Raw genomic sequence first — 27,438 nt, 5'->3', positions numbered from 1 at the left:
TCAGCTCTTTTGCTTTGCTTTTGCCTCTAGGTCAGAAATTTGGTAATGCTCTAAACAAACATTAAATACATATCCTCATTAGTTTGACCTCACACACAGACTCTAGTTTCATCAACTCGCTTGTATCAGTATTCTTTTCTAAAATTTTTAGTTTTGAACCAGGTACTAAAAACTAACAAACTGCTTATGACAAAAAGCCTTTCAAAAGATACAATTTAAAGGTACTTAAACATCTTAAAAAACTATATATAAAAGTTGTTTAATAAAACTCATTACTGTCAGCAGCCTAGGGATTGAAATACTGTAAAATTTAAGTATATAACACAAGTTTGTAAAGTTAGTTAATCACCATCAAACTCTAAGTAGTGCTTCAAAATGTATTGTTGTTTCACATTCACTAAAAATATTGGAATATGGTTTAAACCTCAATATACACACACACAACAATTTTCTACATGATGATCAAATTTTCTTTTAATGTTTAAATCTTTTTAAAAATTTCACTATCCATACCTACCTTTGTGCATATTACAACTTCATATTTCAAAATACAAACCTGGGATGCTGAGTTGTTGTATGTCAACACCTTTTGTATAACAATCCATGTTAGTATCAAATATCAATGGAACACTGTTAGATGTAGACACACTTAGCTCTATGCTTGAGGTACTGGAATTACAACCTGGTTGAATGGAATGTATACAAACTACTTTATTCTTAGTTTTCTCAGATTGAATATCATTATTAAAAATACAGGTTCACTGTAGGTTGATAGACTAAGGAAGATACTATTTCTAAAGGTTATTGTAGTTTATATAAGCATTTGTATTACTTATTTTGATTTAAATTCTCTATAGAATGGAAGGTTCTGAAACATCAAGGCGCATTTCAGAGTGAAATAGTATTTTAATGATATTAAAACTTAACTGGAGTTTAAAACAGAAACATTGCCTATTAATGATAATAATAAAAGTGTTTTTTTACTAATATAAATGTTTTCTTGAAACAAAATTTACAAACATTAAAAGGCCAAAATTCCAAAGAGCTCCTATATAGAGCTTATACATCTAAATTTAGTGTAAAAGTAATTAATAATTTGAACACAACTTTTTCTGAACAATTACTATTGTACCACTGAAAAAACAGAAAAACCTGACAGTCCATAAAAAAAAAATACATACTCTACTAATGCGATATAAAGGTAACCACAGGAATATTGAACAATTCAGAACAACAGAAAGTTTACCCATATTATTTAGAAGTGTTCTATGTAAGGAGTTTTAAAACAAATTGAAAACTTATTTTCTTAAGAGAAAGAGAGAAATAATGAATATGCAACACTAACTGTTCTTAGATTTTCTGTGATCAGAAGGAGTTGGAGATGATGCTCGAGATCTTCTAAAAAAGCTGCTGAAGTATCCACATTTTAATGAATCAACTAATGTCGTCTTCCCAACACCACTATGACCAAATAACTTCAACTTCACACGAGAAATAGGCTGAGCTGTAGGAATAAGTTGGGCTATGTAATCTTCACGTAACTGCTCCTATTAAAAAGACATGTACAAGATTAAAATTTCCAATTAGAAAATTACAGGCTGATTACAGACTTTGATGCCACCAGTACTTGATGTTTTTCACTGCTTTCAAACTGGAGTCATGCATTGTAAGTAATACTGTGCATTTAACTGATATTTTCAAAGATTTACTTTGAAATTAAAAACATGAAAATACTTCACTGAACATAGACAAACTTTTGATTAAATTTACAAAAAGACAAGCAACTTTTCACTTGTTGAAATCAACATAATTAAAAGGAAGAGCTAACATTATTTTCTGTTTAGTTGATTTGTGTTAATGGTAGGAAACCTAAGATACTTCACTAACACAAGCATACTTGGAAGCCATTTCAATGTAATATGAACAGAATACAAAACTTACTGACAAAAGCTGTCCACAGAAAGTAGCCCTACTTTGTATTGACAGAACCCAATAATAACTCTTTAAATTTATTTGTAATTAAATACTGACTAATTTGTTTGTTCGTTTGTTTTGAATTTCGAGCAAAGCTACTCGAGGGCTATATGCGCTAGCCGTCCCTAATTTAGCAGTGTAAGACTAGAGGGAAGGCAGCTGGTCATCACCACCTACCGCCAACTCTTGGGCTACTCTTTTACCAACGGATAGTGGGATTGACCATCACATTATAACACCCCCACAGCTGAAAGGGCGAGCATGTTTGGTGCGACGAGGATGTGAACCCGCGACCCTCCGATTACGAGTTGCACGCCTTAACGGGCTTGACCATGCCGGGCCTACTGACTAATATAACAGAGAAAAATTTCAATCACTGCATTATATGCATAGATTACAATTTCACCCAACATGTTCACTAAAATAAATACATAATTTATATAAATAATACAATGCCAATAAATCATATTATGGTGGGCTACTTATTGCTTTGGTAAAGTGTATAAAAATTTCATCATAAAGCAATAAATAAGAAATTGCATAAATTTATTCCAGATTTAATAACACAAATTAAAACTGTGATCAAGCATTCCACCATTCTGATATTAAGACATATTCAAAATATTTATTGTTTTGAAATTTCTATAGTAAAGAGACATTAACCTATGTGGGAACAAAAGTTTCATCTCATAACAAAAAAGATAATTCATCAGTTTACCAAAATGTTATGCTTGTACAATGCTCCACAAAAATATAAACTAATAAACTTTATTTACACTTAAATTAGTGTAAAATCTCTTACTTTTAAACATAAGCACACTTACAAACTTAGCATGAGAGCTACAACAGTATATTTTTTTTAAATCCTCAAAGATTTAAAATTTTACGTTTTTATTATGAAGATAAAATTTGCTTTTACTTACATTAAGTAATCTGCTATCAGATAACTTACGGCTATTTTAAATATTTAGGATGCAATACATTACTATTACAAATAATTCTACACTACCATAAATGGATATATTTCCATATTAATACATTTATAATCTTGCAAGTCATTTGCTATAAAAAGAAAAGCAACTTAATTAAATCATGTGTCCACCAGGTTACTAGGATAAGTCAGTCAAATGTATTATTTTTATTATATATATATATATTAAAAAGGAAATGTTTAATTAATACACAAGCTGCAACTTACCAAAACAAATTACTAAGTAATATTTCAACTCACATTTCTTAACCTATTCAGCAACTCTCCGATATCAGTAAAACCTTGAGCCAAGGCTGTTATTTCTGCTGGAATGCCATCCTAATTTTATTTAGAAAAACCATCAATTTAATAAAAATAAATTTCTAATGTAAAAATAATTGTAAGAAAGTGGTTTACATTTTATTCTGTTGTGTACAATTTAAGAGCATGAAATAATTCAGTATTTGTATTAATCTTTCAAAGCATACAGTTTAACATTAAAAAAAGCATAACTACTTAAATGTTTGTATTATTCCAAAAAAAATTATGATATACTGTTTATACACACACACAAAAGTAATTACTCAATTCCTATTTAAACATTATCTGTATAAACAGCTGTAAGACAGGGAATTACAGAGCTTTATGAGATTATGTCTTATTAGCTAATATACGGGCTTAGCAGGAATATCTATAAATATGCTACTACCTTATTCTTCTGGTCTACATTACAGCCAGCAAGACATAAACATCTGACAACTTCTGTATGTCCACTTTTGGCAGCTAGATGCAAGGGACAAAGTCCAGACTGCAAAAATAAGAACAAATTACATTTAATAACTAAACTACTTATATTTAATCACAAAAAGTTATAATCCATGTTAAAATTACGGTAGCAATTAAAATAACACTCAAACCACATTAGCCCTTCACCATCTGAATATGAATTGTCAACAAAGAATAAACACACATAATTAACACCTTGGGCTATACTAATCTATCAAGTTAGTGATTTTAAGGCTTTATTTTATGTTATTTATACTCTAAAATAAACCATACTGAGAGCAAAGTCTTTTTGTTGTGATAAATTATTAAGTTTACAGTTTTAATTAATAAAAGTTATAAATGTACATAATATATGTATAAATAGCAATTCAAACACTTAAAGCTTTGTCCTAGTATACAATCTTTATCTCTTTATAAAAGCCTTGTCAGTAAATAAGTATATCTCAGCCCAATGTTAAACTTGATTCTTCTGGAATCACAAAGAGAAAATACAAAACCATTACATACTTTTTTCAACAAAAATTAGTGATGAAAACATTGTCCAAATTGGTGTACTTCTTATTACGTTATGCAAATTCTTCCTACAACTAAAGGGAAAATATCCTATAATGCTCACAACATTAATAAATTTACCCAACAGAAAGTAACAACTCAAAGATCCTTTAAAGACAAATTATACATTTAGCTTTACACTTTTGAAAATAAGTGAATCTGTAATTCATATCTTTTTCGTAAAAACAACATACGTAAGTACACCTAAAATACACTTCATTGATAAATGAAGTTTGTGACAGATTGTTCTCACCTGGTTAGGTATGTCAACTTGACATCCAAAAGCACACAAATTCTGAGCTAATGATAACAGGCCTTCTCTGGCTACAATGTGGATTGGGGCTTCACCATTCTACCCACATTTAACAAAATATTCTTTATTACATTATACAGTAAATGCTATCTACATGAAAGTGATAACATTATAAGAGCATATTAAACATGCTCACAACATTAACAAATTTACCTAACACAAAAATCACTAAAGTCTGTACCAACTGCTTAATTGAATTCACAAAATATTCATTAATTAATACTAGGTTATTTACAGTTATTAAGGAAAATATTAAGGTCATTTTGACATTTTCTTAGCCCTTTTTCAAATTTAAAAGCTCTTAAATAATTAAAACAAATGAATGAATAAAGAAATGTGTACTTATTTGAAAAAACTTGGAAAATTGTGTAAACAAAAATCTTAAGAATGGCTTTACTGATAATATCTATAAATGTTTACAAATACACTGAACTAGTTTAGAACATACAACTACAAGGATGAATGAAAACACCAATTACAATTTTGCAAGACTTAAAAAAATTTATTTCTGCATTATAAGATGTTTTTCAAATATCCAATGGCTTTGAGTTTTAATACTTGCAACTGATAACCAATAATCTTTTCAAAGTAAAAGTTTTCTAATTGTAATTTTTAGTTTTGGTGTCTACTCTTATATTGCAAATAAATGTTTTACCAAATAATTAAGGTTATTTGATTGATTTAATGAATGAACAAATGAAGATGGAATAATTTATTACTTGTTATCAATTTGATATTTTTTTTTGTTTTAAGAGGGATAATACCGTGTTTCTCCGAAAATAAGACAGGGCTTATAATAATTTTCACTCCAAAATATGACACTAGGGCTTATTTTCAGGGGATGTCTTATTTTGATATATTAGAATAAATGAAGTTACAGAGTAAAACTATAAAACTAACCATTTAAAATAAACTATTATTAAACTATTAAACTAACTGATTAATACTTAAACTAATTAACTAACTATTAAACTAATTAATAAATTATTTTTTTTATTATTTCTTTCCTCTTCCTGCCACTCTTAACTAGGGCTTATTTTAAGGGTAGGGCTTATATTAAAACTATCCCCAAAAATCACACTAGGTCTTATTTTATGGGTAGGTCTTATTATCGGAGAAACACGGTAATAGTAAATTAAATGTTTGGCTGGTCCAGAAAGGACTTTGTTCTCTCTCTCTCTCTCATTCTGAGCCATTTTAGGCCACTAAATATTCTCATTATTCATTGCTAACATAATTAATGAATATTGAAATTTGCAACTTTAGCTACTTGAATTCATCTTCCAATGACAGAAATTAGAGATTAGTTTACAAAACTGGTCATTTCGCGAAATTTTTAGACAATACTTATTCAGTCAGTTTTCTCAATGGTAAGTTACTGGCCAATCATTTACAAGCTGGCTCTTTTAAAAAGGAAGAAATTGAAATTCATTAATTTTCTTAGGGAAAACATACATAGGTAAAATTACACAAATGATGATTGATTTCTTACATCTGTAATATCTCAATCTCATGTGTAACATTAGTTATAAGACTGAAAACAATTTTGGAGACTATTACATTTAATATGTTTGTAATATATTTTAATTATAGCAAAAGGTCTTTGATTAGTGAAAACATTGTCAGAACTTTGTCATGTGCAAATCACAAAGTGCCACATCAGTATGAAATCTACAACAGCATAAAAGTCATAATATCCACAGTGGTTGAATTCAATCATGGTTCCCACAACTGAAATACCATATAACAAGCATGAGGAAAACAATGTTTTGGTTGGTGAAAATAAAAAATTGAGAGAAGATTCCATGTTTTGGTACGCAAAAGTATACATAAAACTGACACTACAAGTGATATTATGTACATCACACGATGCTCATTATAAAAAAAAAAAAGAGGATAAAGAGAATGGTCAAATACAGTTTATGCCAGTGATTTTAAATACACATATGAACAAAACGTTAAGAAAAGTAACATTTATTAGCATGAAGTAGTCACAACAGACATGGAGCTACTCAAAAGCTGTTACTTAGAAGAGGTAACCAAAGTAAAAGGTTGAAACAGGCATCAGACCAGAAATAGTAGAATGTGAAAAGCTGGAGCTTTGTGCTCTTTATAGATGAATTAAAGTCTGAATTGTTAAAAGCAGTCAATGACAGTTTGTTCCATAGTAGAGGGACAAACAGCAGCACAGTCTATGTACAACATCTACAATGAGGCATGGTGGAAGATAAGTATAATGCTGGGACTCCATCTCAGCCAATGATCTTAATGATCAGTATATAAAACTGATAGCAATGTAACTGCTGACAAGTATATATAAATTATGATACACTCCCTCAGGAATCTAACTCTTTAAGCAAAAATTCATCTTCTAGTAAACTAATATTTCAAAGCATAAAATAAATATATTATAACAAACTCTTGAAAGTAAGGAGACCAACAGAACACCCACAATTAAGGTTTATCATAAAGTCCCATTATGAACATTACTGAGACTGTAAAGACTTGTAAAAATTGAGGTCCTTTACATTGATGTTCTACAGTCGTAAATTGATAAATTATTTTTATTAACCTGAAGATAATCTAATAAGGTCATAATGTTGTTCTGTACTTTATTTTGATTAAAGTGTAAATACCCATAACAGACGTCTAAATGTCCTTTTTTTTGTTTTGTACATATATATATATATATATATATATATTGCTACAAACTCTACTTTTCTCTACACACATACATCTTCCTCTTTAACAACCATAAATAGTAGAGAAAACAGAAAGACTCACATGATCCACAATATCTACTTGACAGCCTGCCTGCAATAATAACATGGCCACACCTATATGATGTCTTCTTATAGCTAGATGGAGTGGAGTGCAACCATTCTACAAGAAATGATTCATATTTATTTTGCAGTAAAATCAATTTTTTTTAATTATAGTCTGTTTTCCACAAAATAACTACTGAAGTGTTTACAAAAATAAATTGTTTTAAAATAAAAAAAAATACAAGTTTTCACATTCTTATAATATGTAATAGAAATCAAAATGTAGATTTTTTTCATACTGAGAAGACTGTACAATTATCATGTTAATAAAATTAGGTAAAAGTATGAATGCTGGTATTAATCATTTATAATAGAGCTTATTTGTTACTAGGAGATACAGTTATAAACAGGGATACTTAAATACTGATATGTTAAACTTGTAATTAAATGACAGTAACACGTCACAAACAGATTTTATTTACCATTTTGCAATGTGATCACAGGCTATGCTGGTGGATTTGATTTATACATAGAATGTTATGCATGCTTTATGTTGATATTACTTTCATCTTTCTTTTTCAGAAAAAAAAAAGACATTCTTTTTTCACCTCTTTTCATTAGGTACACATCTTATGAAAAATATTTGTTGGTTGGTTGGTTGGTTTCTCTTTTATGGTGCAAAACAACTAGGTTATCCATGCCAAACATCCAATAAAAAAAAAAAAAAGTTAAAATTATTAAAATTCATAAAAGGAAATTAAGGTAAAATAACCCAAAGTTTAATTTTTGAATTAAAAACAAATAGCATTAAATCCAACTTTTTCATCTAATCTATAGTAATACAAGTTGTAAAGAACTTTCTGTAGCATAACTGTAATTATCATAACTTGCAAAGATGACTAACGGGTAAATTCAAACATCAGCGTCAGTCACCTGAAGTTGGTCTTTCCAATCTTGATTTCAAGTTATTTGACATTACAGCCATTTTCTAATATCAAGTCGAACTAGATGTACTTTGATTCTTAAAAGGTTGGTTGGTTGATCTAGTGTTTTATGGCACAAAGCAGCTAGGCTATCTGTGCCAAACGTCCGGTAAAGAGGTAAAACTAAATTAAATGTAGTAAAATACATAAAAAGAAATGAAGGTAAAATAAAACAGCATTGAAAAACAGAAAAAGCATAAAACCAATGTTGACATCTAATCTAGAATGTTGAGAGAGAAACCAGAGTAAGAGAAGTTGTAAAAGACTTTCTGTAGCATAATGGTAATGATCATAACTTACCAGGAAGACTAACAGGTAAGTACAAGAACCACCGTCAGTCACCTGAAGTTGGCCTTTCCAGTCCTGATTCCAGGTTATGTGTCATAACAGCCATTATCAAAAGGTAAAGTAATGAAAGTTTGAAAAGACATGTAACAAAATTGTAATAATAATTTGCCAAATGTCTGGTAAAAAGGTAAAAGTAAAGTAAATGTAGTAAAATTCATAAAAGGAAATGAAAGTAAAAACAAAACAGCAATTATAAACATAAATGGCATGAAACCAATGTTGACATCCAGTCTACAAAGTTGTAAAGGACTTTCTATAGCATAATGGTAATGATCATAACTTACCAGGAAGACTAACAGGTAAGTGCAAGAACCACTGTCAGTCACCTGAAGTTGGCCTTTCCAGTCCTGATTCCAGGTTATGTGTCATAACAGCCATTATCAAAAGGTAAAGTAATGAAAGTTTGAAAAGACATGTAACAAAATTGTAATAATAATTTGCCAAATGTCTGGTAAAAAGGTAAAGGTAAAGTAAATGTAGTAAAATTCATAAAAGGAAATGAAAGTAAAAACAAAACAGCAATTATAAACATAAATGGCATGAAACCAATGTTGACATCCAGTCTACAAAGTTGTAAAGGACTTTCTATAGCATAATGGTAATGATCATAACCCACCAGGAAGACTAACAGGTAACTACAAGAACCACCTTCAGTCACCTGAAGTTGGCCTTTCCAGTCCTGGTTCTGGGTTATGTGTCATTATGGCCAGTATCAAAAAGTAAAGTAAAAGTGTTAAAAGACATGCAGCAAAACTGTAATAACAACTCACCAGGACAACTAACAGGTAGTTCAAACAGCAGCGTTAGTCACCTGAAGTTGGCCTTTTCAGTCCTGGTGTCGAGTTATTTAATGCCATGGCCATTTTCCAATTTAATATTGAACTAAATAGATTGAGACTCTTAAAAGGGAATCACACTAAAAAAAGGTCTAATGTATAAATTAAAAAAACTTAAATGACATTAAAAAGATTATTGGCATTTAAAAAACTAAAAACATTTCTAAGGTGAACAGTGTCACCATCACCAATAACACCAAACTTTAATCTTGGGACAGAACATGTTTAAAATGGTGCTGTCGTTGAGAGTCATAAGGACTGCAAGAAAGTTAAATGTGGCTCATAGTGATCCGAGTGTTACACAAACAACCCATTGGTGCATCAGTCCCAGGTGAAAGAAAACTGCGACTAATGCATAGTCTAGTTAGAAGAACTTCCTCTTTCCAAATGTAATGAAAGCAAGACGAACAAAGTCCAATAGAGGGTTTTATTTGGAAAAGCTTGTTTTTACATTGCTCACACCAAGTCAAATGCCAACTGGCATGGAGCCAAGCCTTGAATACAGGACCATAGTCCACGTATGTAACAGACACAGCAGCGATGGTGCCAGAGCAGACAGGTTTAGTTGCAGTGTCAGCGAGCTCGTTCCCACAAATACCAAAGTGGCTTGGTATCCAGAAAAACGGAATAGAATTAGATGTTAAAGAGAAATGGGCCAATCAGTTTAGAATATCGACAAGAACAAGGTGAGAACTAACGTGAAGCGATTCCAGGACCAGTACAGAACTAAGTGAGTCAGTATAAATAGTGCAATTTGAGTCCTGCTTAGCTTCTATGTGATCCAGGGCAAGAGAAATGATATACAGTTCAGCAGTGAACACAGAAGCTGTAGAGAGGATTCTGTGCACAACCACCGAACCACAACAAACCATGGCAGAGCTCACACAGTCACCTTGTTTCAAACCGTTTGTATGAATAGGAAGGGAAAGATGATTCAAAAGATGTTCAGCAAATACCAGACAGTATTTCCAATCAGGAGTGTCTGCTTTTCTCAGATGACTTAAAGATAGGTCACATTTGGGGACTGTAATAAGCTATGGTGGAATGGGCTGATAAGTGGCTACAGCAATGTTATCCAAGGACAGACCTTATTCATCCAACAGTGTCTGGATACAAAGGCCAAAAGAAACAATGGCAGATCATCTGTTTTGAAAAAGGACAGTCCACTGAGAAAGTAAAACAAAACCTCAGGTGGGATGCTTCAGTAAGGAATGAAGTTTCTAAGCATATAGTAAAGACAGTCGCAAACAGCAGAGATGGACAGGAGGTTTATGAGACTCTGTGTTAAGTTCTGAACTGGGGAAGTGCAGAAAGCCTTGATGCAAAGTTGAAGTCCCTGATGATGAATAGGGTCCAGCATCTTTAAGGTGAGGTCCTGGCTCTAGTTTCAATCAAATAAAAGCATGATATATCTTTAGCATAGAACATTGATCCACTCTCCAAGTGGTGGAAGAGAAAACACAGATGATGTTCAGTGCTCTTGTACATTTGACTCATAGCTGCTTGATCTTTGGTATAAAGGTTAGCTTACGGTCAAAGATAAGCCCTAAGAACTTTGTCTCAGGGACCACAGACAGCACAATTTCACCGATAGAGTTCAGGATCAAGGTGAATCCCTCGTTGGTGACAAAAGTGCATGCAAACTGTTTTAGAGAAAGAGAAGTTAAAGCCATTTGCTGTGGTCCACTTCAGTAAACGATTGAGGGCAGGCAGTCTGTAGCTGCCGCTCAATATACCTCATGTTCGACAACTGACATGTGAAAGACTGACAGAGCCTGTTTGCAACAGTGAGAGGGAGTTGTTCAATGATGGCATTAATGTTTTATACTGAAAAGTGTGACACTCAGAACACAGCCCTGAGGGACTCCAAGTTCCTGTGGAAAAGAACGTGAAAGTGTCGAACACACACGAACTCGGAATCTCCTGTCCATTAAAAAGTTTTAATAAAAGTGGGCAAATAGCCACATAACCCACATAAAATGGAGGTCTCGCAAAATGCCATACCTCCATGTTGTATCATTAGTCTTCTCAATGTCAAAGAATATTGATACAAGATGTTGTCCTTTGAGAAAGGCTTCTCTAATTGATGTTTCAAGTTGAATCAGGTTGTCCACTGGTTGGGCGATAGGAGGTTGTTTGATATGAAGAACCAAATAAGACAAGCATTAACCATCCTCTCTAAGGTTTTACACAGACAGCTCATCAAAGCAACTGGACAGTAGTTTGAAGGAATCTTGGGATCCTTCCCAGGCTGAGAGAAAGGTAGAACAATAGTCTGGTGCCAGGCATCATGAAAAATATTCTCCTAACAGATCTGGTAAAAAACAAATCAGAATAATAGCAAGAAAAGCAGGAGATAGATGGCACAACATTTCATGGTGTACATCATCAGGTCCAACCAATGTGCTGCCAGACTAACAAAGGGCCAGTTTGAGTTCCACCAGTGTAAAGGGATGATTATAGTCATAGAAACAATCAGCTCGAAAGGAAAGGAGCCTTGATGGCTAAGAAGGTGGAGGATGAAGCAGAAGCGCTAGATACCTGGCAAAAGCTTTCACCTAGAATATCAGCTATTTCCTGGACATCAGAAAGTAAGATCGAGAGGGAGACAGACTTATATTGCCCATTGACCTTTCAAATCTTGTCCCATATGACTTTGGAATTGGTGATAAAAAATATGCTAGTTGTGAATTTAATCCAAGAATCCTTCTGGCTTTGATGTCTTACAAACAAGCATGTGTAAGAGCCTGCTGGAAAGCGATACATACGAAAAGTATCCCACGCCTTCCGTGCCACGTGGCAGGCAAGATTCCAATACAGATGAAGATATTGTGGAAAATACATCAAGGTTTAAGGAATACATTGAACAGCTGCCTGTATAATACAGTAAGTTACTGCTGCTACAGTCATCTATTGATGGCAGAATCAAGTTCTGCAAGAACAATGAAAGACAGCCAATTTGCTTGATCCAACTGCCAATGGAGCACGTGGGTTAAGTGGCATCAACTACAGCCAGTATCTCTCAAAATTATAGGAAAATGATCACCATTATTGTCAACCCTCCATGAAAAGGAGGAGAATAGTGAAGAGAAGCAAACCGAGAGATTAATACCAGTGAAGGACAAACTAGGTGCATGAAAATGAGTATAAGAATCACTACTGAAAAGAGAAAGGTTGTGATCAGAAAGCATACGCTCTACAGAGCAACCCCTCCCATCAATATCAGCACTTCCCCAGCAAGGATGAAGCCCATTAAAGTCCCCCAAGATTTAAAAAGGGAGATGGCAACTGTTCAATGAGAGCATCAAGGTCTGATTGATTATAGGTCTCTCCAGGCAACAGATAGAGAAAACAAACAGCGATTGTACAACCCAAGGAAACACGGATGGCTATGGCCTCCAAGGATATGTCGAGTGTCAAAGACAAGGTGGGCACATGCTAATCATCCAAAAGTGCCACCCTTCCATGCACTCATTCATCACACAGCCTGTCCTTTCTGTATAAAGAAAACTGCCAAAAAGGTCCCTGTATTGGCAGGTGTCAGATGTATTTCTTGTATGGAAAGACATAGAGGATGGTAGGAAGCAATCAGTGCTTCAATGTTATCTAGATTAGAACATACACCTTGACAGTTCCATTGCATCAAGCTGGCCATTTTTATTTATGTGTAGGCAAATTGGGTGGAGAGCTCTTCTGTTTACAACCACATTTTTTCTTTATTGTCCTTTATTCGAGGAAGGCTTGTCAACCTCCATGAATCCTGCCTTAGTTGATTGGGCAGGTCTTTGTTGTTGGAAGAGTATTCCAGTGACTGAAAACATGAACAAATGATCATTTTGCATCTTTGGGTGGGAGAATACATCGAATATGGTTTTACTGCTTTTGAATTGGAACATTCTCAATTACCATTCTGCCTACTCTGCAATGCAGCTTTATCGAATGAGGCTGCTTGTTCCTAGCAAACTGAAGAGACACTTGGAAAAAAAACATTCAGCTGTGAAGGATAAACCAAAAGAATACATCGAGAATCTCGTGGCTCAACAACATGAACAATCAAGGAAGCTTGTGAACTACGTGAAGCTGCCCGAAAAAGGGCTGATTGCAAGTTATAAGGTTGTTCAATTGTTGGCAAAATGTAAGAAAATGCATACAGAGGCTGAATCAGTCATTGCGCCAGCGTTAGCAATCATCGTTGAAACTATGCTTGGAACAGATGCCGCCAAAAAGGTTAAGCAAGTTTCACTGTCCAATGACACAATTTTGCACAGAATTGTAGACTTGTCATTGGATTTGAAGGATCAAGTTTGCAAACACTTCAAAGTGCCTGAAGATGAATTGTCTCTGCTATGGTCTCTTCAAGTTGATGAATCTACTGACGTTAGTGGAAAAGCTCAAGTTCTGGCTTTTGCTTGATTCATAAAAGATGGAAAAATTGTAAACGAATACTTATTTTGCAAAAATGTAAAAAGTACAGCAAAAGGCTAAGACATTTTCGAGTTGGTAAATGTAAACATTTTGCTCTTTAAATTACATTGGAATAACTGTGTCAGCATTTGCACCGATAGCCGTCCTTCAATGCAAGGAAAAAGGAAGGGATTCGTCACTATGGTGTACCAACAAAATCCAAACATTAGGATTGTTCACTGCATGATTCACAGAGGTGCTAGCCTCCAAATCTTTGCTGAAAGATTTGCAGTCTGTTATGAATCAAGTTATTCATGTGGTGAATTTCATCAAGTCTCGGCCACTTCAATCTTGACTTTTCTCTCTTCTCTGCGAGGTGATGGATTCAGACTACAAAAAGCTACTGTTTCACACTGAAGTTCAATGGCTTTTGAAAAGGAAAGGTGTTGAAGCATCAAACTAAAAATTGAAATAATTTCTTTCTTAGAGGTTGAGGAAGCATATTTTGAATTTTCTTTTCACAATGAGATCTGGTGGCTGAAGGTTCAATTTCTCTCCAACTTGTTTGACAAATTAAATTCTGTGAACTTAAGTCTCCAACGACTATCTGAAAACATTATTACTGCAATGTCCAAACTGAAGGCCTTCGATGAAAAGGTGATGTTGTGGAAGAATAAGATCTCAAAAGAAGTCCTCAATTGTTTTCCTTCTGTTGACGAATGTCCGTCAAAGAAGAAAATTGTCCCTCAAATTTTGAACACATTAAGAAACCTGCAGTCTGCACTAAAAACATTACTTCCAGTCACTTACTGTCGATGAATATAACTGGGTGACCTATCTATTCAGAATCAATGAGACAACAAATCTTACAACTGAGGAGCAAAAACAGTTCATTGATTTATGAAATGACAAATTTTATCAGTCATAGTTTCCAAAAAAGAGCTTGGATGAGTTTTGGATCTTCATTAAAAATTCATATCCTACAATCAGTTCAAAAACAGTTGAAGTTCTGCTTTCATTTGCATCTTTGCAGTTTTGCGAAATTGGACTTTTAAAATTGACTGAAATTAAAGCCAGAAAGAGAGAGAGGCTTCTTATAGTCGATGATGAAATGCGAGCTTGTTTGTCTACATTTGAGCCTCGCTTCAATTTGATTTGCTCTCGGAAGCAGGCATAAGTGTCACATTGGAAACATGTGTAAAAATAAAAGGTTTTTATTTTTCTGCTATACCACAAAATCGTTAAATAGCCTTAGAATGACACTCATGGCCAAAGCAAGCAATAGTATTGTCAATGTGCAGATGACAATACTATCGCTTGCTTTGACTGTGATTTTCATTCTAAAGCTTTTTAAGTTAACTCTTCTGCATTACGTGTATTTAAACGTGATGCACAATGACATTAATATCACTTGTTCTGTCAGTGATTTTTGTTCTAAGGCTTTTAATGTTTGCCGTATAATGTATACCTAAAACAATCGTTAAGGCTTTCCAGGTGTGCCGAAAAAATTTTAAGATTGTCATAGTGTGCCACAAGTCATAAAAGGTTGAGAACCACTGATCTAAACTGAAGATGATTCATACCCTGCCAAAATATGTATTTGTATCCCCTAGTCCTGCTATTCTCACTGTTAAATATGAAAAAAAAAATTATGTATCAACATTATCTATTCCCTTTACAATCTTAAGCACTTCAAATCGGATACTTTCTAATTCTTTTTTCAAGAGAAAACAAACTAAGATATTTCAGTCTATTCTCATATGACAACTCTTTTATCCAGACACCATTCTAGTAACCCTTCTCTAAACCCTTTCCAACAATTCAATGTCTTTCTTAAGGTAAGGAACCCAAAACTGAACATAATATTCCAAATGTAGCCGAGCCAGTGATCTGTATAAAGAAAATATGATGTCTTTAGACTTGTATTCAATATTTCAGTAGATAAAACCTTACCACTAGCAACAGCACCCTGCATGGATGGCTTCAAAAACTGCTTGACTCCAAGATACCTTTCTTTTATCACACTGTAATGATTATTCCCATCCAAGTTATACTTGTAATTAAAATTATGATAACCTCCATAGCAATATGCAATAGCTTGCATTTATCATAATTAAAATCCATCTGCCCAATTCACTAAATGATGTAAATTCATTTGTAAATCAGCAGCATCCTTTTCACAGCTAACAACACACAAGACTTTAATATCATCTGCAAGTTTAAGTAATTCATTACCTATTCTTTCACTTGTGTCATTGATGTAAATCAAAAAGAATACAAGTACTGAGACTGAGCCCTGAGATATCCCATTTCTAACATTAATCAAGTTTGACTGAGCTCCATTTATAATAGCCCTCTGTTTTTTTCTTCCATCCAATTTACTAACTTATTCTTCACTCCTTTAGAGATAACTTTTTCTCACAAGCCTTTTATGTGACACCTTGTCAAATACTTTGTGAAAATCCAATATACCAAATCTACACCCTTATCCCTCATTTACATATGCAGTAACCTTTTAAAAAAATGTTAAAAGATTTGTAATGCACTATTTTAACTTAGTGAAACCATATTGACTATCTGACAAAATTCTAAACTTTATTAAATGACTTTGAAAAGCATCTTTAAACAACACTTTCCAAAACTTTTCCCACAACTGATATAAACAATATTGCAAGTTCTGCAAATGCTACAATGTATACAACTATAAACCTGTTATGACATCAGTTATAGAAGAAGAATACATAAAAGAGCCACAAGTTCTAAAATAATGCATGGTTTTGTACATTCTCTATGACATTATATAACAATGTACCTTATCAAGCAAATTCAAATCAGCTCCTGCTTCCAATAAGCAACGCACGCTCTCTGCATGACCTCGAGCTGAAGCACAGTGAAGAGGGGTTTCTTCTTCCTAGAATATAATTAGATTATATAAACAAGAATATATATTGAGTGTACATTAAAAAACTGTCAGAAAAAACACAGCTAGACAGATAAAACTTACAAACATAAATAATGAATCAGAGTCAAATAACATTCTACATGTGTGGTTACATTATTTAAAATTCTAATGTATTGCAATGTCTTTTTTATATAAAAATAAATTAAATATTTATAGATAAGAAAAAAAAAGCAACAGTAATGTTGCAAAGCTTTTGCGAACTTAAGAAAAAAGAATACATTTCCTTAAGTGAGAAAAAAACATAAGTTCTTTTGTAGCAAGGTTTCTGTATAGTACAATGAATATAAAAACATTGTATGGCAATACATTTTACTAGAACTACCAACAAAAAAACACATCCAGATGACATTTATAAATTTCTTTTTAATGAGGAATTCAATAATACAATATTAAATAAGAAATAAATGAAAAAAGGCATTTTTTCAAAATGATCATGATTATTTCAACAGTGCTTAAACAAATACATGCCATACGTTTTGTTACAGACCTTGTTTTTTAAATTAGGGGAAGCACCTACTTCACAGAGAACAAAGACAATCTTGGGAAAACCATGCCACACAGCAATATGCAGAGCAGTCTCACCATGCTGAAATAACACACTGTAATTGATCACAGTTTATCCATTTTTCAAAACACACATCATTCTAAACTAAACAAGAGCTAAAAAAAAAAAATCAATGACTTTATATTAGCCTGTGTATTTGTCTGTTGAAAAATAAATCACACAAAAAATCTAATTCAACTGAAACTGAACTAAAATGCTTACTTCCAGCTTATTTGAAATAATGCAAAGTAAAACTGAATGAGATATTGCAATAACTCAATAAATAAAGTGAGAGTTTAGTATATAATAATTCTATAGATAAAAGTTTAACATAGAATGAATAAGTAAAATTAAAGTAATTAGGTTTCAAATAAGAAATTGCATGAGAAAAATGTTACCAATAAGAAAATTATTACTAATTTTTGGCACAATAAAATATTAAGTAAAAATTGTTTGTATTCAGAAGAAATCACTAGATGCTTGAAGAGCAAAGCTTGCTTTAAAATTAAGAAAAAAAAAAGAATAACTGAAGGTCAGGATTAGAGCTGACCTCATCAGGTATGTCACAGTTGGTACCAAACTTGCATAGTAATTTTAATGTATCACTGTGTCCATATCTAGCTGCCACAAGTAGAGCCGTTTCACCTGCCTATAGAAGATTTCAAAAGCTTAAGTATTAATGGAAACTAACAAATGCTTGTTTCAGCAACTTCAATTAGATCTGTTGTACAGTTGTAAATCATTTTTGTTGAATAAAATATCATTCAATTAATATTTTAATTTCAAATGGAAAAGTTCAATTTGTTATCATAAGATAGACTTTCGTATAAACTCACAAACCTTATTCCGTGTATCAACAGAAACTCTTTGTTCAAATAAGTATTTGATGACTTCTGAATGACCTTGTCTTGCAGCCCAATAGATGGCACTATCACCATGCTATGAAAAATAAAAGTTCATCATTTAACTATTAATATCTAGAGATAATCCAATATAGAATCCTTACCTACATTTACTGATAAAGTAATAATCATATTAAAAGAAAGTTTATAAATTATCAAACTATTATAATTCTTGATACCTTTCAAAATTTAATTTATGAATAATATATTTAAAAGCCTTTTTCTCATACTTTTCATAAGTGTAACCTGTAGTAATATTTTTAGTATGTTAATTATTGTTTATAGAACATTTAAAGATACAAAAATAATCACTTACTGAATCTAGCAAACTAATATCAGCTCCATGTGAATGTAGAAACTTAACAATTTCCAGTTGTCCTAGACCAGCTGCAATGTGGACTGCTGTCTCCCCATGCTAAGAAAAATATTATTATTTAAAACTAATAATGAAACTATGACACTAAAAAGATGCAAGTACCTTTGCCACCTCATTACAATAAAAACTGAAGAATTTTGTTTAAAATTAACTGTAATTTTTCTTCTTGAATATTACTACATCTGCTCTTCTTTATAGCACACATAAGAAATTACACTTACCAACAAAACTTTTGTTCATGTGCATAAAGCAACAGTACTAAAATTTTGTTAATTTAGCAACATAAATATTGGAAAAAAAAACAAACACTGTACTAAACTGAGCTCAAAAACCTCTGCCAGATAACTAAACTATATAATTCAACATTCTTGTATGAAACAAAACACAACAGATTTTAATAACTTGTGAACTGTTATACTCAAGGAGAATATTATACATTATTTTAACAATTTGTGCTTTTGCAAGTTTTTATCAATTTGATTTTCCCATAAATTAGTACTGTTATTGCAGTGTCAGATATTTAGGAGAAATTATTAGAATCTTCTAATTCTGGTAAAAAGTGTTGTAACTGTACAACATGACATTAATATAAAAATTGTGTTTCTATGGTATAGGAGACTAACTAAAAGACACATTACTCACATTACAGTGTATATCACTCACTAATTTTTGGTTTTGTAACTTATCTTGAGGGGTTTTACAAGGACAGACCTTCACATAACTTTTATTTCTTATTTATCAGATAAGTAGTAACACTGCCTCTGTAGGGATGATTCAGATTATTCGTCATAATGTTATGGTATTTTAAATATCTTCTCAACAGATTATCACAACTTTACAATACTACACAATGTTTCCTTTTATAACAATATCCATGTAATAGCCGAGTGATAAGTTCGGGGAATGTCTGTAAATATTATAACAAAACATTTGAATTTCTTGTTCTTTCTTCTGCTTCTTTTATTACATGATAATTCAAGAACAAAAACAATAGTGTGAACCAATTTCACTGAGATGACATTTGTTTCAAAGGAGTATCTGCTTTTGTAACTATTATTAAGCAGTAATTAAAAACAAAATCATAATTCCAGTATAAATGATGTCATCATTACCCCTTAAAGTTAGTTTTCTTAAGACATTTGATGATCCTTTAAAAAGTTTAGGTACAAATTAAAACCGTAATTATCATCCACAATAGATAAACAATAAATATTACAGTTGGAACCTCATTGTACATAGAACTTGGTTATAAATACAACCTTTGTATGTCTATTAAAGTACTGTATTAAAACAAAAAAAATGAAAACAAGAACAAATAAAAAAAATGTATATATAGCAATGACTAATATCAGTCCATTAGAAAAATAGAAACAAGATAATATGGATGGCATTTGCATTACCCCTACATAATAGTACAGACACAATGCTGTGGAATGTTAACAGACTAAAATAGAATAACTTAAACTCAGTTGTGATTGAAAAGTTTTATATATTGTTGCATGTTAATTCTTCCCATCCCTACTATCTTGTTTGCATTATTTATGAAGGATTTATATACATTAACGATTACTAAGTGATAGTTCACTTAACATTACTCTTTGCTGATAATGATAATTTATAAATTAACTAAAGAGTTTACAACTAATAGTTAAAAGGAAATTACTAAGTATAGGTGAAAGGAAGTTTGCAAAAAAAGACTCAACTAATTTTGATAAAATTAAATAATATTTTCAAATGAAAAAAGATGAATACAAGTTATTTTGAAATAAAATTTAAAATGTTATTGAGAAACTACTACATACATCAAATATCTGAGAATCACTGTTGACAATAAATTAAATTTGAAACAAAGTAAAAATGATCAATAACAAATTGTCAAACATTATTTGTACTATGTCATAATTGATGTACTATACTAAATCTCGGATTTTAGATATGGTTAATCATGTATATATGCATATTTATAGTCATTTATATTATGTATTTCATTATTTAATGAGCTGGAGTGGAGCTATGTTATAAAACTGCATTCAGTCTAGATTATTCATAAGAAAAAACAAAATATATAAGCTCTGAATCAAGGATCTCCCCTCTAAAAATATTCTAAAAATCACTAGCGCATGTAAATTAGAATTTCCAAAATTTATGTATAAATTTACAAATCAAGTGTTAAATATAAATTTCCAAATTTATATTATCCAAATATATGGTGCTCATAACCATAATAAAGGTTAGCTACTTCTAATGGCTTTCTTCTACCTAGATGTAAACTTTAGGTTAAAAATAAAGTGAATTTGCTGAAGTTAAATTATTGTCAAATACCTAGTAATTTAAAAGTGTTTTGTAACTTAAAAAGGATTTCAAGATCTTATTTCTTAAATGTTGCAAAGAAATAATACATTAATACATATTTATAAAAGATGCTTTCATACTTCATTTAAATTTAACATTCAAGTTTACATGCAATTTACTTGTTTTTACAAAATACAAAAGAAAAACAATAATTAAAATTCTGAAAAGTTAATTTAATTTATGTTTGTATATATACATATAATTATGGTAATTATTTGAAAATTTAATAATTGGTGATCTGTTGGGGTAATTCTGACCATACAATGCTTGGTTGTAATTACCTGTAGCCCTTATTTAGATAAATAAAATAAAGCTTTGCTCCTAGTTATTTACACAACTAAAATCAATCATTTTCACAAGGTAGCTGATTAGATGATCAACTGTATTTAATGTAATTATTAACATCAAATATTTTAATTTTGCGACTTCCTTATTAATACAAATAAAAATGTTGTAGTAGTTACGACTTTTTCTGTATTAAAAAAGCTTCACATGACAAGTTTTAAAAATTCAGTTATTTTTCTATATTAAAAGGTATTAAGCAATTCTCAAGGTTCATCTTTTTTATGCTAAAAGTAAGGAATATATCTCTATCTATTGAAATTATTTAATATCTCAAAAAGTAGGAATCTTTTATCTCATAAAATACAGTGAAAAATTCACAAATCATGAGGGGCAGTAATGTGACTACAATTTTGATAAAGAAAATAAAAATAAATTTCTTCCATACATTTATTACACAATTTAAAAAACTTCTGTTGAATCAGAAGTCTATCCTTCATGAAAAATTAGAAACTGCATAAATTTCCAAAACATTTTTGTTCTGACAAATGCTGATTTAGTAAAGTTACTAATTTTAAGATTTGTGAAGTGTATTATTAAAAGTATTTATCTATTAACACATATAAAAGCCCATCAGAAATGATGGGAAACCACTGCTGAATGATTAACAACAATTATACAATTTAACTAAAATAAATTTGTCTGTACCTTCAAAATTCACCTACTCTTCATTTATTTCATCAGTCTCAAAGTAATTCTTTAATCATCACATATAACTAAAAATTCTATAGAAAAATGAAGTGTTATCTTAAACAAAAGTATTTGTTCACCCTGAAAGAGGTTTAAATAGCACTCTTGAGCCTTTCCACTGTATCCTAGGTCAGGAACTTCCAACAGAAATTTTCAACTCTTTCAATTGTAAAAAAATTGGTAGCAATAAACATCTGTTTTTCTTAATGTTATAAAGCCAAGTAGATAATATACGTGTTAAAATACCAAAAGAATATTTATTGATTCACTGCTAACAACTTCTTAAATACTGACTATGACATTAGTAATAGTAGGCCTATTTGTAGTTTAATTTAATACATAAACCTGAAGTAAAAGTTAGCTGAAACACTACTTGGTAAATTTTGGTTTACTTTTTGTTACAATTCAATGCCATAAACCTTCCGAATTAAATTAGTTTGATCAAGTTATTACCAAAGTTATAAAAAAATAAAGAATAAAATACTTTCTAACAAATCAACATAATACTGAGCATTCAACATAAACTCCACAGCTGGCCTAAGAACAATCAAGTGATACTTTTGTTACCAAGTGATGATGTACACTGTTTAGCATTACCAAAAAAAGAGTGTGAAAGCTTTCTTTCCAGAATGACAAAAGGAGTAAGGCTTTTATAGTTAGTGATGAGAGTTTCATATAAAGTTACACATGGAGTAGTAAGTAAATGACAAAACAAAAGATTTAAAGTCCAAGTTAGATATGTAAAAAGTAAAACAGCAAAAGTCTTGAACATGGATAAGCTATGCTGAAAATATACTACACAAACTGAAGAGCCTTTAAATGCTTTACTTACTCTGTTGCCTTGATTAGGGTCAAAATGGGAAAAAGCAAATAATTCTTCTAAACCAGCTAAATTGCCTTCTTCAATGGCTGAAAACAGTGCTGCCACTACAAAATTTTCATCTTGCTGCAAAATTAAGAAAACCAATACAACTTTATGACATACATTAAAATAATTGATGGCAAACTTTACAAAATATTATGATTGTGTAATAAAATCTATATGACGGCAACAGAATGCTTATATCCACCCAGTATGTGAACACTTTTTTTTTTTTAATACAAGTTCAGATATAAATAATGGTTAAAAAAACAAAATACTTATAACCTCTTAAAACATACACTTTTTATTATTCATTATTTCTATCATAGGCCTACTGTTAATATTTTAAAACTTCAAATTTGGATTTTATGCCTATTTGTGCTACTGAATTGCATAAAAAATAATCAAAAGCAACTAAAACTAATAGTATATTTGTATTTTTCTAATTATTTTCTCTTATATCCACCTTTTTCCTTTTTATAATAAAAATCAGTGTAATATAACAATAAAGTAATTAACAAAAATTAATCCAGAAGTTTGGAGTTTTACCTACTCACTGAAATTAGTCAAAACAGAAAAAAAAATATTCAGTTTCATCAGAACTTACACTCCTAAAGCTTAAGCATTCTTCAGAGTTGTAAAAACATTTGCCACAATCAAAATGAGCTCTATCTACTTCATGTATGATGAATACAAAATTATAGTGAACAAAGTCAATAATCAGGAGCATTTTGTTACAAACCATGATTGCACATGCACTTTTAGTTTCTTTCCACATGAAAATTTGAAATTTTTTTCCTGAATAAAAAGTAGCTAAGGATTAAAAATATTTTTTTAAAATTCAATAACAAAGTGATTAATTATGTATTTCAAGAATACAGTTAAATATTTAATACAGTAAAATATGCATTTAACAATACATAATACAGTATCTGTTAGTTATTAATTCATAATGATAATTAATTGTTAACCAATTACACAAATGTATTTGTGAATATTGCAACTACCAGAACAAAACCAATAATACTTTACACTTTTAATAAAAATGTTGAAAATAAGTGAAAAATACATCAGGGCCACATGTAGAGAGTTAGTAATTCAGTGAGTGAACAAAAGCAGTTCAATGCCAGTAAGTAATTAATAAGTACATCTGTTAGTGAGTCAAACATTGAGTGAGTTAACTTTTTTTTACATATGTCAATGATTAGTAAAAAGAAATTTAACAAGTGAGTTAATTTATGAGCTGAGTTTACTATATTGGTTTCAGCATTTTTATTCCAATTTTGTCTGTAAAACTAGGCCTCCGACTAAAAATAAACATATCAAATGTTAAAGAAAAAATACACAAATTTGTTTTGGTTATACGGATTGGGTCTAGCATTACTTTTACTAAATGATAAAAAAAAACTCTAGTCCTCGATAGAACATACTACAACAGTGGTGAAAGAAGAGAGCTTACTTTGGTGAATATAAAATAGAACTTTGACATAGCTTCTACTAGTTCTAGTTCGTTTTTTTATTTTCGCGCAAAGATACACGAGGGCTACCTGCGTTAGCCGTCCCCTCATTTAGCACTGTAAGACAAGAGGGAAGACAGCTAGTCGTCACCACCCACCGCCAACTCCTGGGCTAATCTTTTAACCAACGTACAGTGGGATTAACTTATAACGCCCCTATGGTGTGATGGTAATTAGAACCCGCGACCCTCCGATTACGAGTTAAGCACCTTAAGCACCTGGTGAAGCTGACTACTAGCTCTTTCTTCCCAACTTTCATGAAATTTCAAAAATATGTCATAATGTCTTCTAGCAACAATTATCTAAATTAAAATATCAAAAATACAGCTCAAAACAAAAATTATTTTTTGTCAAAACTATTATGATTGGTAAGTCCTAAATTAAAGTAACTGTAAACTTTTAAAATGTATAAAGGGTCTAAGCAATTTTATGGCGTGCTCCAGTGTTGGTGGAGAATTCAACAAATTTTATTTCAAAGAATCACACTTATTGTAAACATATAAGAAAATATCAAAACTTCTACTGATATATAATAAATTAGTGACTGGAAAATTTCGGCTTAAGTGCTTTCCAGATATTAGAAAAAACAATTTAGCAAAATTAATAGATACATAAAAACAATAAATTTATTTAAAACGCATGTGAAAGAAAGGGCCTTTTACTTAATTAAAATTTGTTTCATAAAAGTTTCATGACTAGCTGTCATGCTCAAATGTATTGTGAAATTAGACTTGGAAAGTAAAATGATACACTTCGTGTGTAAAACATAAGAGTTTGAGATTATTGTATTTGAGGTCGTCCAAGTAGTACTCGCGAATAAAGCAAGTTGGTATTGTACGAAGCTACAAAACGAGGCCACTCACAGTTTTTGTAATTTACTTACAAGTTTATACTACTAGTAGTGTAAAGATTTTGAAATCGTCATTTAACTACTCACTTCTATACTTCATTTATTGTTCATTTTAAATCCAATGTTTAAAAAAGATTAAAATATATTATAACTGTATAACTCTGAGCGTTATAGAAATGTAAAACAAAAAGGTGTATCACTATATGTGATGTCAATAAAAACATATGCATAACATTATGAAACCAAAAAAACACAAGGAATAAAAAAATTTCGACGAGATGCGATCGTGGTTTTACATGACTGTTATACCAGCACTTTATACATCGTTCAAATACAAATTTAAGACTTGTTAATAGATATAATATTTTATAATACAAGTAAAACACTACTGGAGGTTAATGAAAATGATAAAGCAGGAAATGAGACAGTGGAATACCGGAGTACAGTGCATATAGTGACAAATCTTACGCACTACAATACAATAACAACTTAACTGTTTAAATAACCGTTAATACGGAAACATTTTGCATCCGTTTTCTATTTAATAAACAACTGATAAAAAAAGAAGCCTAAATGGACAAAGCAATGTCGATGCTATATATATACACTGTGGACGTTCTGCTGAGATATTCTTTGGTAAAAGAGTAGCCAAAGAGTTGGCGGTGGGTGGTGACGACTAGCTGCCGTCCCTGTAGTCTTACACTGCTAAATTAGGGACGACAGCTAGTCATTACCACCCACCAACTCTTGGGCTACTCTTTCACCAACGAATAGTGGGATTGACCGTACATTATAACGCCCCCACGGCTGAAAGGGCGAGCATTTTTGGTGCGACGGGGATTCGAACCTGTTGTATAGATCCGAGCAAATATCTTAGTTTATTCTCTACTTTTTCTTAAAAATACATAATGCATAATTATGAACTAGAATTTGCTAGATATAACACTAAGAGCTACTGATTTTATCGAAATGTTGTTAGTTAATGAAACTTGGAATGTATACAATAATACAACTAACTTTGAATAAAGCATGGTAGAAAAATAACCAAGTTTTTTGTATACGATGAAAATGATCTAAAGCACGCTACGCTTCAATGCTTCTATTAAAATATATGATGTGGAACTTTAATCAAATAAGTTCCACACATTCGTACCCGAAACACAAGACTGAGGTTAATGTCCTGAATGTATTGCTTGAATAGACATAATATAAGGCGAGTGGACAACATAAAGTCATTATTTTAAATAAGGTCTACATTCACGTAGTACATTTGCATGTATTTATTATACATGGTGTTCGGAAAGTCACTGTGCACTTATATATTTATTAATAGACATGTTTCAATATGAAATACAGAAGGTAAATATGAATGACAATTATAAAAAATGTTGAAAGTGACCCCCGTTGGCATCAATACAGGCCTGGATCCTTCTTATTTTATTTCTAAACATCGCTATCAGTTGCTGGCTTGAAATAGATTGAATAAAATATGATTACAAAACTGCACAGTGACTTTCCGAACACCCTGTATATGCAGTAACGCCCTACAAAACACATACTCAAACAAAAGTTTGTATGTAAAAATACGTATAGCTGTTTGTTTGTTTTTAATTTGTATAAATATACTTGACATTAGAACGTTTTGGCAAAAACACAGGTACCTTACTATCAAGGAAGTGAAAATAATAGCACCAATTATATTACTGAAAAGACTATACAGTAACTTTTTTATTGAATAGCTATCATATTTTTATTAAGCAACAAATTATACATTTCAAACTACATCAACTGATTCATAACATATTATGAAGATTATTCTGCTTTCGTTCTGTAAATACATACTAACCCTATAATTCTTATATACATATAATAAATCTCCGATTTCTTACTTTTTAGAACAAATGACGCTGTCACCCCCTACCCCAATTGTTACCGAACAAATTGTTACGCCCCCAATGCAGCTATGCTAATATGTACGCGTAAGTTTCTGAAATCCTTTTGGTGACCCCGGTGGGACAACGGTAAGCCTTCAACGCTGATATCAGGGGTTCGATTAGCCTCAGTGGGCATAGCAAATAGCCTAATACAACTTTACTATAACAAAACACTC

General features: G+C 31.4%; 1 pseudogene across 1 annotated transcript in view; it reads right to left on the bottom strand.

Moving 5' to 3' along the window:
* LOC143249120 (death-associated protein kinase 1-like) overlaps window positions 1-27,438 on the bottom strand; it is a 159,731-nt pseudogene that overhangs the window by 23,831 nt on the left and 108,462 nt on the right. The window contains exons 10-21 of the transcript XR_013027563.1: window positions 22,932-23,045; window positions 18,656-18,754; window positions 18,278-18,376; window positions 17,988-18,086; window positions 17,411-17,479; window positions 16,744-16,842; window positions 7,380-7,478; window positions 4,536-4,634; window positions 3,654-3,752; window positions 3,206-3,283; window positions 1,346-1,547; window positions 557-682 (exon numbers count right to left, since the gene is read on the bottom strand). The product of XR_013027563.1 is annotated as a death-associated protein kinase 1-like (transcript). The remainder of the gene's footprint in view (window positions 1-556; window positions 683-1,345; window positions 1,548-3,205; window positions 3,284-3,653; window positions 3,753-4,535; window positions 4,635-7,379; window positions 7,479-16,743; window positions 16,843-17,410; window positions 17,480-17,987; window positions 18,087-18,277; window positions 18,377-18,655; window positions 18,755-22,931; window positions 23,046-27,438) is intronic.

The sequence above is a fragment of the Tachypleus tridentatus genome, chromosome 4 (assembly GCF_004210375.1).
Source record: "Tachypleus tridentatus isolate NWPU-2018 chromosome 4, ASM421037v1, whole genome shotgun sequence".
Classification (NCBI taxonomy): Eukaryota; Metazoa; Arthropoda; class Merostomata; order Xiphosura; family Limulidae; genus Tachypleus; species Tachypleus tridentatus.
Note: the sequence above shows the minus strand (reverse complement) of the source record. Positions and strands in the feature narration are given on the sequence as shown.